Here is a 15,282-nt window from a genome sequence, read left to right as displayed (position 1 = left end):
TGCTAAAGCTTCTGCTACTGAGACAAGACAAACTGAAATCAGAGCTACGGAGAGGTGAATGACTATCCCACTGTGTGAATCGTAACGTGACAGTACTAATCATTTTGCCATGTGGAATAAAACACTTCTGTGCATCCTCTCAACTATTATTGTTCTAGCACCATTACCGAGGCTGGTATTTAAGTTTTCCCCAAGTTCCTTGGCATCTCACAAAGATCTGTCAAATGCAGCTTCTGGCGCTGCTTTGCTGTTCAATGTTAACCTGTGCACACTCGACTCCTTGTAAACGCCAGTCTTTCCTAAAAGTAGTAATTTGCATCAAAGATGCATCATTGTGCTGCTTAAGCACCACAGACTGGCCCAGCTCCAGCCTCTTCTGTGAACTGCCATGGATTTACCCTGGCTGAGGATACAGCCTGTGTATTTAAAGGCTATGACTATCGTTAGGTTCACGCAGTTTCCATCACACCAGCAACTGAATTTGCAATCCGCAGCCAAACACTGGATCAAGTGTTTCTTGAGAGAGTTAGACACATGGAATAATGACAACAAATGAGCATGCAAGCAACATCAAGAAAGTGGATAAAGAATGTGAGTGGATTTCACAAACACTGCCTACCTTTTCCTCCAGCACAGATAACAACTCACCGTCAAGATTTTGTATTAAACCTTTATAGCGCTAAGATCTCAATGTGCTGGAAATAACCCAATGCAATGCATTGGAAAATTGTTAAGCCATAATCATTTTAGCTGAGAACATCATATTTATGACAGCTCCACTGTTTTCATTACAACTTTGGCAACACGGAAAGGTTTTTACTCCCCATTTAACAACTATTTTGGTCAAGGACAGCATCACTATTAATACTAAAGTATTAGAGGCTCTGGCTGCATTTTAACTAAGGCTAGTCACTCCCTTTTCAGTTTAGGCTGAAGAAGAGTGTTGTGACCTACCAGTTTGCTTGGCTGCTGCTATAAGTGCATGGAGGGCATCCATCTGCATTTGGAACTGCAGCACAGGATAAAGGCAATTCTATGTGTGGCCTCTAATTCACATATTTTCTCTGAAGGCAACAGAGTATCTAAACAGGTAAATAAATCCAGGAAGGCCAAAAGACAGAAAATACAACAATCCCTGACTAATGGGGTACATCTGCAGCAGCAAAGACCAGGCTTAGCTGAGTTGCCTTTTAAAGGAGACTTCAGGCTACACTGGTGCACCATTGCTGCCTGCCTGCAGTTCCCTACCTGCAACTGCCATTTAAACAGCATCTCTCAAGGCAGAGGCCCAGCTCACACACAAGCCATATGATTTTAAGGCTTCCAGAGTCTGAGCTTTCTTAATTAAGTCATAGCAACAATAAATAAATAAATAAATAAAATAGTGTCAAGGTTGGCCCCTTTAATGACCCCACTGGGACCCTTCATTGACAATATAAGACTTTAGATCTACACAGCACATAAAGGGATGCTCAATAATAAATAAAACTCAAAATTAAACACCTTAGAAGGATGGATGGGAGGACAGCTGTCTGGAATAGCAGTTGTAGATCTCTGCCTAGCTAAAAGTCGTTGCCGACATTTATGGTTGAGGCATCACATTTATGGTTAAGGCATCAGTCGAGTCATCTTTGTTTCAGTTTACCTCTCTTTGTTCCCTAGTTCCCCTTCTCATATCCTTCAGCGGTTCCTAGTAACAACTTTGTTATGGTATACCTATAAATGATGTTCACACATCATTTTGCGTTGCTTAATAGACACATGATGCAGTACCACAAAGCCTAATAATACCATCAGTTTTAGGTTTGCCGTCTCAAAGATCCCTCACAACATTATATTAAGCCTAGAAATATGCTCTTCATTCTACAATCAGACATTGGCAGGCAGATGACAATGGTGATACCGCTATGTTCCCAGAACCGTCAACAGCTGATCCATGTTTGTTTGTTTTCCTCATGGAAAAATACAATTCATGAATATCCATGCTTTCCCTATAGATTCAAGTGAAATATTTACAGATGCCTAGTTAATACAGGCATGCTTTGGTAAAACACAAAATCTCATGTAACCTGCAGCTCCTACAAAATGGGAAGCATCTATTTTCTGCCTTTGTAAAGGAGATAACTTTCCATCACCCTGGCATGCCACAATACAGATGGTTCTGATAAATATGCATCATCCCAAACAAGCAATAATGAGGAAAACAAACATCCAAATCAAGACAGCACTAGAACAACATACATCATCAAAAGGAATAGAAGATACTCACCTCTGTTTCTGCTGCTTGCTTATGCCTTGCAGTATGGTCTATTGAAGCCTCTGTAAAAGAAGAAAGAGATGGGAAAACATAAATATAAGACACCAAAAATAAGAAATTAAATAAAAATGACAAATAAAACTTCTGACGTGGCTGGAACATATGCTTAAGATTTGTTTAGCTGAATATCCACATTGATGTGAAAAATACTTGGAGAAGTTACGACCATTTGGACCCACCCCCCAGTCTGACTTTGCATGTAGAATACTGCCATTTCCAGCTCTCTTTGACAATAACTGAAAGTACATTTTTGCTGTCTCCTACAGCTGCAGACAGAGCGTAAACCCCAGGCAGGGTGGGAGTCAGTGCCTCCATGCCTCCTGCAGCAGGTGTGGGACACTCAAAGGCCATCACTTTCTTATAGATCACCTTTATTTTGGAGACTTACTTAATTAGGCCACATCCCTGAATGAAAGCCTCTGTCACAAATCCTTCTCTCCACATGTGCTAAACAACGGAAAACACAAATCAAGAAGAGAAGAGGGAAAATATGATAGAGCTAGTTTCAAAATTAGCAGATATTTACCACATAAAATCATCTTCTCTTCATGAAAACAGAAGTCAAAGTCCCAAGCATGCTCTGAAATACTTAATTGAAAGGAAAATGCATTCAAGTGCTGCTTTTCCCACTCACAGGTTTTCGGGCCCTCCATTTTGCGTAGCACACGCAGATGTATTAGTTAGAAAAGCTTCCCCCTCCTTAAGACACAATTCCTAGAAACTAAAATTAAACACTACATGTAGATCGCCTGGGGACCAGGTCTCTCTGAGGGAGGGCAGAGGGAGCACCATGTGGAGCTGTGGGGCTGTGAGGGGGATCCCTACATGGCAGGGCCCCGCGCGGGGCTGTACCCCTGAGGCAGGCCAGGGCCCACACGGCAGGAGGGGCCCACACACAGGGGCCATCCATCGAGGGAGGCCTCAGGCCCTGCCAAGAGAAAGCTGCAGGCAGCAGAACTCCCCCTTGTCCCTACAAAAAGCTCAAAGGACCACACGTGTGGCCAGCTCGGGGCCCGGCCTAGCTGCCAAGTACCTGAAGGGCCAGGCAAGAGGAGCACCATGGCTGACAGCCATCAGCTGAGCTCGCAAACACAACTTCCCTGCTCTCCTGCCTTTGGTTAAGGGCATTTTAACCTTGGGAAGCATGACCTTTCAGTCAGATGTGGCTGCTATACTGTTGTCCAATGCACAGTGTAGTGGAGAAAAGAGCTTTTGCTATTCTCCTCGAGCTGTTCTAATTAGGGAACTACACACTACTCACCTAAGCATCCACTCCCTTCGGGTGGGCGGGTTAGACATACTGTTGACTGGTGACACCTGGCAAAACCCATTTTTATTACCCACTGTAGCTATTTTGCATCCCAATATCACTGTGGGACTTGATGTTACATACCTCTACTCAGACATTGTCCACACTAAACCCTTTCCCTCCGTTACTCAGCCCTCTGCCCTCATAAACTTCTAAACACCCTTTACTTTTCTATCTGAGCATGCTTATTTTCAGAAGAGAAACATGATAGAATTAATGCCCACGCATGCACAAACACAAAATGTAAAGACTGAAGTGGAATCCACCTGTCAATTTTGGCTGGAGCAATTCTATGTTATCCTTTAAAGAGACACTGACATTTCAGATTGCCTATACATCCTCAAATTCATAAGCAGGAACGATGTACTACCCTACTGGTTACAGGTTTTACAACTGAAAACATACACATAAGAGTTATATTTTCTAGTAATTATTTTGGCACTGTAAAGGTTTTCACTTAAGCAGAGAATATTCTTTTTATTCTTAACAAACTTGATAATTAAACAAAAGTCACCAATCAGAGAGATTTTACACACCGAAATTACTTTTGGACACATCTTGTCCTAAAGTAGAACAAGAGCAAATTTTGGACCTGGAAAACACACCAACTTTCCTTGTATTACAGAATTCAAAAGCTGAGGAAGATAGTCAGAGATCCGCATGAAATACAGCTCGGTATATAATTAGCAGAGCAAAAGAAAGCATTCAAAACCAAATGTATTCGAATCAGCTCAGCCACTTCCAGCACTGTTCCAGCAAGAGGTACGCAGAGCAAGGCCTGGCCTGCTTTTCAGCCTAGATGATTCAGGTTTCCAACATTTCTAGAAGTGCAAATTTCCCTTGACAGCCATAAATTCATCTGAAGAGTGATGGCAATTAAAGAAACGTAATCTGTCACACTGCAGGGTTTTATTTTACTTGATAATGCGTTGATATATATACACACACAAGAATGAAAAGCATATTTTGACATTTAAAGCCATCCTAGCTTGTCTGTGCCATGCAGCCCAAGCTGTCAGGAGACATGTGGGAGTGCTGCAAAGTTTTTAGATAACAACAACTTCTAATTAAGAAATGAAGTTGCATTTTTACCAAATTAGAGCATGTACAGCTTCTCTCACACAAACACAAAAATGAGAAACATTTGGCTAACACTCATTTTTCTGGCCAGTCACTTCCACAAAGCAGCAACTGTGACTGAGCGATGGCACTTCAGTCTGACTGCAGGCTTTTCTTCTCCAGAGCAACACTCCATTTCGGTGGCTAAAGCGCCAGGCTGAGATTCAGATGATTATGATTCAAATCCTGGCTCTGACAAAAGCCACTTCTCTAACTTTGGGTGAATCATTTAACTGACACTCTCTCTGCTTCCAAACTAATCTGTAAAGTCAGTATAATCCTATTTTCTTTCTCTTATGCTTTAGGAATAGGGTTGGGTAGCTTGGATACCAGAACTGATAGGCAGCGTATAGTTCCATGGAGGTTAATTTCACTGTTCACAAAGAGTAACTGACACTTTTGAAGCTGCCTGTGCTTTTGTGGACTTCTAGTGATGCTCATTCTCCTCGCCTGTTAAGGTGACTGTCATGAGCGGATGGCTGTAAGCTTAGAAGTTATCAGAGTTAATACTAATACCTTCGCCAAATCTGTATTAGAAAACCTGTGTTACTGTTTCAGTTCAGAAAAGAAGGGACACTTTCCAGTCATCCCCGATTTTTACCTGTTGGTTGTCAGCCTGGGGCACACCTCAGTGCACAGAGGGGACTGACTTCTTTTGGATGAAATGAAACCCGAGGATGAGCCTCAGGAGCATGCTGAATGCATTCCAGATGCTAACAGGCATTCACTAGACTAGACTAGAGTTAGTCTAAACTACACGCACCAAATGTGGTCGATCAGCTCTTCAAAATCGACTGTCCTGCTGCATAGATCTACTATAAACAGTGTCACTTCCCTTCCCTTCCAGGCGAGGGCATGTTTTCTGCCATGTTTCCAAGTCTCCATCATTTTGATGTTCTAGTTTCACAATGCCCCACTGACAGTCATCCCGATACAAGTGGTGGGGCAGCAAACAGAAATGGAGGGCTGGTAGGTGCTCAGGTTGGTTTCTCTGCTGATACCAGAACTTATTACAGCTTTTCAGAATTCAGAGCTGTCTGAAGCTACCCAGAGACAGTGACATTTTCATAAATCAGGAGCTGCAATCTAACTGGGGGTAGAGATCCCATTCGATGGAAAGCATATGGCATTTTTAGGAGAGGTGACTTTTACCTCACAGACTGCATCCGGAGAAGATAAAGCTTAGAAAAGGTCTGGGCAGCAATGGCAGCATGTCAAGAAGTCTCTCCTTGTGTCTCTTTAAGCTAGCAGAAAGTAACAAAGCTCTTTTGTCAGCCTTCAGTTGTCTCATTGCAAATTAGCTCTCATGAAGAGAGAAGCAAGCGAAAACACCCATGAAGGGATGGGGTGGATTTGTTTGCACAATGGCTTTTGTTCCATGCAGCAATATGGAAATGCAAGATAAGGGTTTCTATTACCCAGAGGCTATAGGGTACATTGTACTCCAAGCACAGACACATCCCATTAATGTTAACGGGCATTGAGTACGCTCAGCCAGGAGAGCACAGTCACTGCGTTTTCACAGTGGTGCACATAGGCAGCAAGCTCTTGCCATCTACTTCACTTTCAACAACTTCAGGACAGCCCATTATTGCCTTCACTTCAAGAAAAGGAAATGGAACAGGAACACGTGTTGAATGGTGTTATGAGTGGTTTCAACTTATTAGCACAAGTCCCCATCTGCATCAGGAGTAACGTAATGCCTGAATTGGCCCCTCCGAACACAGCAAGCCAAATATTCTGAGGTGATGAAAATTTTGGTTAAATCTCTGTAAAGCATATTTCAAACAGGACAACATCAACAAAAGAAGCAATCTAACATGCACCAGTGATACTGCTCAAGGGATCGTGAAAGTGGCCTTGAAGAACCGGGCGCATGTGTCTCCCGGGACGCAGGACAAGCATTTTCGTCTAAGGCATGAACGCATACCCAAGATACTAGAAAGGGATGGAATAATTCCCGCGAGCTTCATGTGGCATTTACAGCAGCTCTGCCTGTCCCATGCAATATCTGATGGATGACATCAGGAAGAAACTACTCTTACCCTGTTTCAGCCTGCAGGATTTTACGTACATGGTCATCACAGCTTCCAAATGCCAGAATGAAAGTTTTCTAAATGCACCAAGGTACACACACACGTTCACTCAAACAGATCACAAAAACTAGTCTAATTCATTGGGCCAAGATCTCCTTAGAGATAAATTGTAGACCACAGTGTTAAAACAGCAGCCCAAGTAAAAGTCTAGTTTACAGTTTGAGTCATTAATTTTCTTGCTCAGGGAATGGCTCACTGATGATTGCATGAGAAGGGTCTCCAACACTAACCAACTTCATGTTTCAGGGTGATCTCTTCTTGTTCTCAAACCTCCCCCAAAGCCAACTTTTTTTCTTCTAACTCTCCCCTTCACAATACAAATACACCAGTTCCTCCCATCTTGAGAAATCCATGCCAGGATACATAAGCCAATGTAAGCTCGCTACCATTCAGCATTCTTTTCCAACAAATGCAGCCTAGAAACATCTTTTTACGCTCTCAGAGTCAAGGGAAGCCACTTTTACCACCACCTCTGATTTCTTAGTTAGGTCCTTCAGTAGCTTTGGCCATGCTCCTGCTGTTGAGCTGTTTCTTTTCATGGCTTCTGAGATCCCATTTCCTAAATCCTTCTAGTTTTCTAAGCACTCCTTTAGCATGTCCTCTGCTGAACTTTCCTCAAGCTCCATACGTTTCAATTTTTTTCTGTAATTCCATTAGCCTCTGTCCTTTTTGTTCCTTCTCTTTTCCTTCCGCATTTCATCTCATCTGCAAACAAAATTCAGCTAGTCTGATGACTTACAAAATACCACACCTTCTGTTCAAATGTGAATCTCAGCTTGTTTGCTTATATTTTGATGTGTGCTTAGCAATTACCACAAACTCATCATGGCTAAAGCAGATATCTTAATTTTCTCCTCAAGCCTCTCCCACCCATTATCTTCTTTCCTAACGATTTGTGAGCAATAACAACATCTTCCTGTTGTACCAGCCCATAACTTGACTATCATCTTCATCTTGAAGCTCACTGTTCATTCCTATATCTTGTATCTAAGCTATACCTCAGCACGGCAGACAGGCAGACGCTTCCCACACAGCATCGCTAATGGGCCAGCCATAGCATCATATCATCGACAGAGATAAAACTCTCTTGACAAATGCAATCTTGTTCCACAGCTATTTATCCAAAATGCCACTTTAATGGCCATTTATTTTCCTAGACCATCCCCTTTGGCGATGCTATTTCTTACTAAGCAAGCCTCTGTTCATTCCCTTCTCTCTTTCAACATTGCTGAAATATCAATATCGTTGCTATATTTTCCACAGTTTAACCACAAGCCTCTCTCACCTCTTCTTCAATATCAGAAGTTCAATTTCTACCTCTGTCATAGCCTCAGGGATTCAATCAGCTCTAGTCCCGAGTTTGAAAATGCTTTATGCCCCTTGGGTGGCTTCTAGCTCCACTGAAGTCTGTGGGATGTGTGGGCCAAAATTTTGTTTTACAAGTAATTTCCAAAATCAATGAAACCATTCACAGTATGTAAAATAAAGCACACGCCTTGGGCAAGGTCTGCTTCAGAAAGGGCTTGCTGGTATGACTCTGTCAGCACAACCACCTTGCTACAACCAAAGCAGCTAATTCTCATATTACAGGTGCAGCCTATAGCAGTGCCATTGTCTTTTGCTGGTAGGATTTATACCAGTTCATAGAATTAAAACCAACAAACAACTCTTTCAGCAAAAACATTTTTTGGCAGCAGAAATGCAATGTATTAAGACTGCTATTGGTATAGAAAAGTTCTAATAAATAAGCAAGTAAATAAATCACAACATAGCCCTCTCGATCCAAGAAACCTTTCTGACACAATCTGGCCTTTTTTTTTTTTTCTAGGACTGGGACACATACATAAAACATCCGACTGATAAAAACTAAACCATATATATTTACATACATTCAGCTGGATCTATGTATGTATCCACATATACAGAGATCGATTTAAAGAATGCATATTTTTCCTTGAAAAGTACTAATTTCTACTGCTGAACTTGAAAAATTGACAGCCCACAAGATGAAATACAGCTTCAATGGAGACTGATTCTTCACACATGTAAATCAGGACATTAAAAATATTTCCAGGATTAGAGGACTGCTTAGACATGACATCATCTTTTGGCTTCTCCTGAGACTATTTGGAAGAGTGATGATATCACTTAATGCTTATTGCCAAAATTACTCTTACAGATAAGGCACCAGTGATGGTTGTATACATAATGAAAATGTAGTGGTGTCCAAGTCATCAATTAGATACCAGCATTAGCTCTCTGCAATGCCAAAGTTAGGAAAAGTCACAGTGCTTTTTAGTACTCTAAAGCTTTTTAAAAAAATACTCTCAATCACAGACCAAAAATACCAAACGTACTGCTCACACAAAAAGTTTAGCTCTTTGAATTGGCAACTAGGACCACTATACTTGTTTCCATTATGTTATACTTATTTTATAGCACCATGTTGCTACTGATTTCATCAGAACTACATTAGCATCAAACTTGCCTAATGTACTAAAAGAGGAGAATATGTGTTTTTTTTCCTGGCTAAAACAAGAAATCATTGGGACGATAGATATGGGCCATCTTGCTGTCATTGCTGCAGTTACTTTTAAAAATCAGAGCTCCTTTTTAAAAGCCCTTCCTCTGCTCACTAAACTCTTCAGTCTGCACATAAACCAGCACGGTTGTTGAACTCGCAGGAAACATTTTGCACTGTATGTACAAGGCAGTGGGAGGGGAAGAGGAACTACAGCTTGATGAAGTACCGAACCAAAAATATTGCTAGCGTGCTCTTCAAAGGAGCAGAAAACTGAGGGCTCTGAAATGAGGCAATAATGTAACTAAATGTAGATCAGCATCTATTAATGAGAGCTCAGGAAACAGATGTTGCTGAAAGCACATTACCAGCGTTTGATGCTTTTTAATGAATGTAGGATGTGAGGAGCAAAGTGTGTGAGCATTGCTACAGCACGGCTTTTTTTGAGGGGCTTCACAGTTATTTGTTTTCTGATATTTATCTTACTTCTACGGAGAAGCTCTATTCATTCCTAGTAAAAGTTGCTTTGTTCTACTTTAATACCATTTTTCTTCATTCTTGAAAGACTGGCAAATATGCATTTATGTTCACTAAATGCACATCTGTTTCTTTACCTACACTAATGGAAAACTTTATCTATTGCACCATTCCTCTTCCACAACTCACTGCAAATATTCAAGCCCAACAATTACTATTCAGCCCTTAAGTCCAATACACACAAAAGGAGGGCACTCTACCCCACAGGAGTCGAGGCATAACACTGTACTTTGTAAAGGACAATCTTTCGTTGCAGCGATTCACAAAGCTTTACAAACACCCATGAAATTCCCCAGCTCTGTTTATTAGCATTTTAAGACAGAAGAAAGGACTTAGAATTGACTCAAGGGAACAAGTCCCCGCTCTCAGCTTCTCAAGCAATGGATCAGACCAGCTTCTAGAAATGATTAGCTCCATTTATTCTGCAGAGCCCCATACTGCTGCATGTTAGAAAACCAAGAGGGATTTGTAAGGCTTTGTGGGCCGTACATGTTTTTAAGCCTCGTGATACTAAAAAAAAAGTCTTTATTTCACTACAATTGCTTTATGTCTGCATAAAAACTCTATCACTGAACTTTACAGGCCTGCTCCTGGATTTGTAAGCACCCTAGCAGCTGAAGAATTAAACTCTTCCTCTAGAACATACACTGAAGGCAGAAACCTCAGGACAAATAACTCAACATGGGCTACCTTGCCCTGGTATAACTATATACCTCTGGTCAAGTATAATAGGCTTGCTCCCTTCATAACCTTCACCCACGTTTCTGCATGTGTTTCTTTTTATTGTGACTGCTGAAAGATCCACTCAGCAATGCCTCCTTTGCTGTGATCTCTCTTGTCAGTGCAGATAACCATAACAGCATTACTGTTCTTTACTCCCAAACCCAGGGCCCTCCAGGCACCTACCAGGAGGACATTTTTGAGGCACGTCCCATGGGGCATGACCAGCCTGCACAGCAGGACTAATTACAGTGATTAGACCAAGGGCAGACACAATCGCACTGAAACAACAGGACTTTTGTCACATCCTCCCCACGGGGCAAGGCCCGCTTCCTACCTGCCCTACACTGCCTGCTGCTGGCCCTTCTGCCGCCGAGGGTCCCTGCAGCTCCTTCCTCAGCTGAGCAGCCAGAAGCTCCCCTGCGAGGCTGGGTCGCGATTGTCAGACGTGACAATCTGCTACTTTTACGGTTCTGAGCCAGCATCTCCTCTGAAACTCCAGGGAAGCCCCATCAGGACACAGTGCAACACCAACAACTGGAATTAAGCACCTTTGCTGCTTCTGCCACACGCCTCTCCCATGGCTTCCCTTTACACTCTCTACGTACTGCCATCTTCCTGGCTTCTCCTGGATGTCCACACCGCTTTCAAACATTTCTTCCACCCCAGGCAGTTCAGCCTCTCCTATTTCTGCCTGAGCTCAGCCTCACAGAAAAGCTTTTGAATGTAACACTTCCCAAACATCTGCTCCCCTTCCTTTTCTTCCCTTCTTTTTCACTGTCTTGCTCCTATCCTGATTTTATCCTTCACATTACTTGCATTTCCGTAAACCTTTCTCTGACTCACCCTGGTTGCCCCCATATGACATGCTGCCCTGCTCCTTTGAAGTTAGGCAATCAAGAGCCTAAGTGTCTGCTATCACCCAATGCCTTCTTAAAATTAGCAGGAGAAACCCATACCAAGTATTGGCCAACTCCCAAACAGTGATAAAGCACCAGGTCAAAATTATTGGTCTTGTAAAGCTTCAGCTGCTCATGCAGCCATTTTTTCTCTTCCTCAGATGCTGTGTCTACACACCAGCTCCTCTAGGTCTTCCCTTCTGTCCTTGACGAGTCTCATCCTTCTGACTGTTTATCATTTTCCCCGATAACAGTGACTGACCTGGTGTGCCCTACTAGGTCGTTTCCCCTTCCAGTGCATGACACCACTCAGGGCTTCTCCATGACACCCATCCCTTCGGCACAAGTTTGAAACCTGCTTTCAGCTCATCACTGCATTTACCTGGTCTCATTCTTTCTATTTCTGTAATAAATGCAAGTGTAACAGCTACAAAAGGGTTTTACGACTTTGCTTTGTAGTCTCACTTTAGCTGCATGCATATTTACCCTGTTTATTTTCATCCAACCCAGCATGAAAAGTCATGAGTAAAAGTGAAATTATACAGTCCCAGAGGGATCCTGCTTTTGCGTATTTCTTCCCTCTTCTAATGCATTTATTAGAGCTTCTGAATTAACAGTGGCAGATGCATGCAAAGGAAGAAAATTTTAATTTTGCAGATAATAATGGATTACAATACATTAACATTACTGTAAACCCCACAAAGTGGAAGCACTCGAGGGACGTAGGAGCAATTAATGTAGTTAGCTGATTTACCTAACTCTGACACACTGCTAGGGCATTCAGGAACAACTGGAATTGTGTTTACACAGGCACAGCTCTGTGGCTTCAATATCAGAGACAAATATCCTGCCCAGGATTCAGGGGCACACCAGCTGCTTCAGGCAAAGGAAAATATAAAAACTTATACTGAAATAGCATTTCTAAACAGATCTTTAAAAACAGATCATCTTCATTAAGATTGCTGGCAGGGGTAAAGCATTAAGGATGTGGTACAAAGACTCAGCCCTCAAGAGATCCATATTTTTGGTAATATGAGAGATTCTGTACCAGCTAAGAATAATCTTTGTTTATTATATACTTTTATCATACCCGAAAACAAGAATTTTCAGGAAGAAATAAATTCAAGGTAGGCATAGGTGTAAGCTCTAGTTAAAAATAATTTATATAACAGAACTGTGTAATTACTAGGCAAATAAATCCAAACATGACAAAACAAACTCATGGTTACGGTTGAGCTTTTTTAATAGTATTGGAAACATTAGCAAATGTCTCATTGAAATGCAGTGTTGATTTGTAACCCACAGAAATGCTTCATGCATATTTCGAATATGAATCAAAAGCCCTATGTCCCATGCTTTAAATGCAGCTACAGCCAAGAGCAGCCTGCAGTAGTGTCCGGTTCTTTTATCTTAACGGGCAACTGCCCTCTAAGAGCCAGGACCTCTTTACAACTTCCAAAACATGAGATTCACGTGCATGTGGAATTCAACATGTCCAAATGAACGCAACAACGATGCTGAGGATTTTAAACGTTCTTTGCTGCAAATGAAACAGGCTAAACTGACTTAAGTCCAGCCAAATGGCCTCTGTCCATAGCTAAAGGGCTGAAAATGCAATCCCATGCCAGCAACATAAGCACTAGGACCTAATTTCTAACAAATCCCCCAAACTTTTGGAATTTATGTTTATTCAACAGAACCTCGGCTGTTAAATTAGCAGCAAAAACACTGAGTAATGCCATCAACGTTTATATGGAAGCAGAAACATTTAAAACACTCAGTAATCACTTTGAGTGCATGCTACTGGATCCCAGTTAAGGTACCTAGCGCAGGATTTTACATACTGGTCTAGACATTACACTTCTCGCAATGCCCCAGATATTTTGTGAATTATAGCTGAAGAAGTTTGCCTGCCACCAGCATACTGCAGGTAAAGAGCCTCGCTGCATGCAGAACTCAAAGATGCCAGCTTCCTTCCTCTCCTTTTAACCATTCCCACTGCGATGCCATGGCTCAGCAACAAAACCTCAGGGAAAGGAGGATGAAGGACAGTCCCTTGTGGACGTGGCATTTATCTTCCCCAATAACTGCCACATGCAGAGGGGCTCTCCTGCCTTACAGGGAGCAGCTAAAGATCAGCCTACCAGTGGGAAGCAGGGAATAAATTCCTTGTTCTGCCTTGCTTGCATGTGCAGCTTTGCTTCACTTATTAACTTGGCTTCATCTCAACCTGCAGATTTCCTCCCTTTTCCTCCAGTTCTCTCTCTCATCCTGCTGAGGGGCAGCAAGAGAGAGTCTGGTAAGTGCTAAGGTGCTGGCCAGGTACTACATGACTGGGCTACGCAGGACAGCATACATTTACATGTATAGACTGGATTTTCTATTGGAATAGAAGAACTAAGAAACACACACAAAAGCGTACGTAAAATGTCCCCATTCATCTGCTTACCCTCTTCCCCCCTTTTCCTTGCTGTGGATGTTGCAGCTCTTGTTCCTAACTCCAATTTGATGGTTTGTTTTCACACGATGATCCTGGTTCAGACTGATTGATTTTCATTGCTGGATGCTACAGGGAAACTATGAAATATCCTCTATTTCTGGTTTTAGTGCTCATATAGAGCCGGCTGGAAATGACTTTTTCACTTTATTTTTAGCTCTCTTTTATTTATATTATTCTACTGTCTATTTGGTAGCTATGCTACACTGAGTTGAAACGCAAAAAGAGAAAAGTCTCCATTTTTTTTTCAGATCAGCCCGTGAAAAAGAAATCCAAACATTTGTTTTAGGCAAAGGAATGTGGAAATCTCATCTACATCCCGGCTTCACAGATCCTATCGCTAATCATCATTATGTCCAAGGCAGTTTTCCCATTGGTCTCAAACATGGTGCTACTATTCTAACTGGCTACAATTTTCCCTTTTCCTTTTCAGAAGTGAATTAATTGTATAGTTTTCCAGAGCAATTACAGTAGTAATATTTCTCTCTATTATTCATGTACAGTTGCAAGCAGTTTAAAGAGCTCAACTTTCTAAAATGATATTTCCTCTCCCCAGGAAAACCGTGCCTCATTAAAAAGATTCAGATGAAGCACTAAAAATAGCAATATATTTTTTTCTTTTTTTGAAAATCGTATTTTTGAGGCCCTCAATGACATTTAAATTTGTTGGTTCCATAAGATGTCTACCTGTAGCTCTACACACTGCAGTATCTTCATAAAACTCATCCTAAGTGACTTTGGAAACCCAGCTTGAAGACTTGTAGTTCACATAGCCCATTCAAAACTTCTATCTAGTGAGAATGTTTTCTATTATTTTTAAACTGTCTTTATAATGACAGGCCCTTGGCAGCCTGAGACTGGATTTTTATTTCCAACTGACATTTTTCCTCCCATAAAAGGTGCTTGCAACTGTATGAGCCAAGTTGCTCATTAGAACTCAGCTCCTGTATCATAACAGGGTTTAACGAACAAGCAGAATTGAACCAGTGTTTTAATACCAAAATAAAAAGCAGAAATAGAAGCAGATTTAATGGCAACTCTGTGCACTACCTTATCCAAAAGTATTAAACCAACTGGACTAGACTTCATACTGTAGTTATGTTGACATGTAAAACACTGGGGAAAGCTAAAAATTAAAGCAGCAAGGCCACTGTCAGCTGGATGTAACCTGGTGTCCATTACATGGGTTTAACTCCAGTGAAGTCATCTGCTGAGAGCCAGAAGTGACTCCAAAAAGTCACTGTAATATTACTTGTTGGTCTCATCT

The 15,282-nt window shown here is 41.7% G+C and overlaps 1 protein-coding gene across 2 annotated transcripts in view; it reads right to left on the bottom strand.

Annotated features, from left to right (window-relative positions):
* Positions 1-15,282, bottom strand: part of TSPAN4 (tetraspanin 4) — a 394,615-nt gene that overhangs the window by 226,643 nt on the left and 152,690 nt on the right. For both annotated transcript variants that reach the window (XM_032188291.1, XM_032188292.1), the window contains one exon: positions 2,270-2,319. The gene's annotated coding sequence lies outside the window, so the exon portion shown is untranslated. The remainder of the gene's footprint in view (positions 1-2,269; positions 2,320-15,282) is intronic.

This window comes from Aythya fuligula, chromosome 5 (genome assembly GCF_009819795.1).
Source record: "Aythya fuligula isolate bAytFul2 chromosome 5, bAytFul2.pri, whole genome shotgun sequence".
NCBI classification, from domain to species: Eukaryota; Metazoa; Chordata; class Aves; order Anseriformes; family Anatidae; genus Aythya; species Aythya fuligula.
This window is presented reverse-complemented; position numbering and strand designations above follow the sequence as displayed.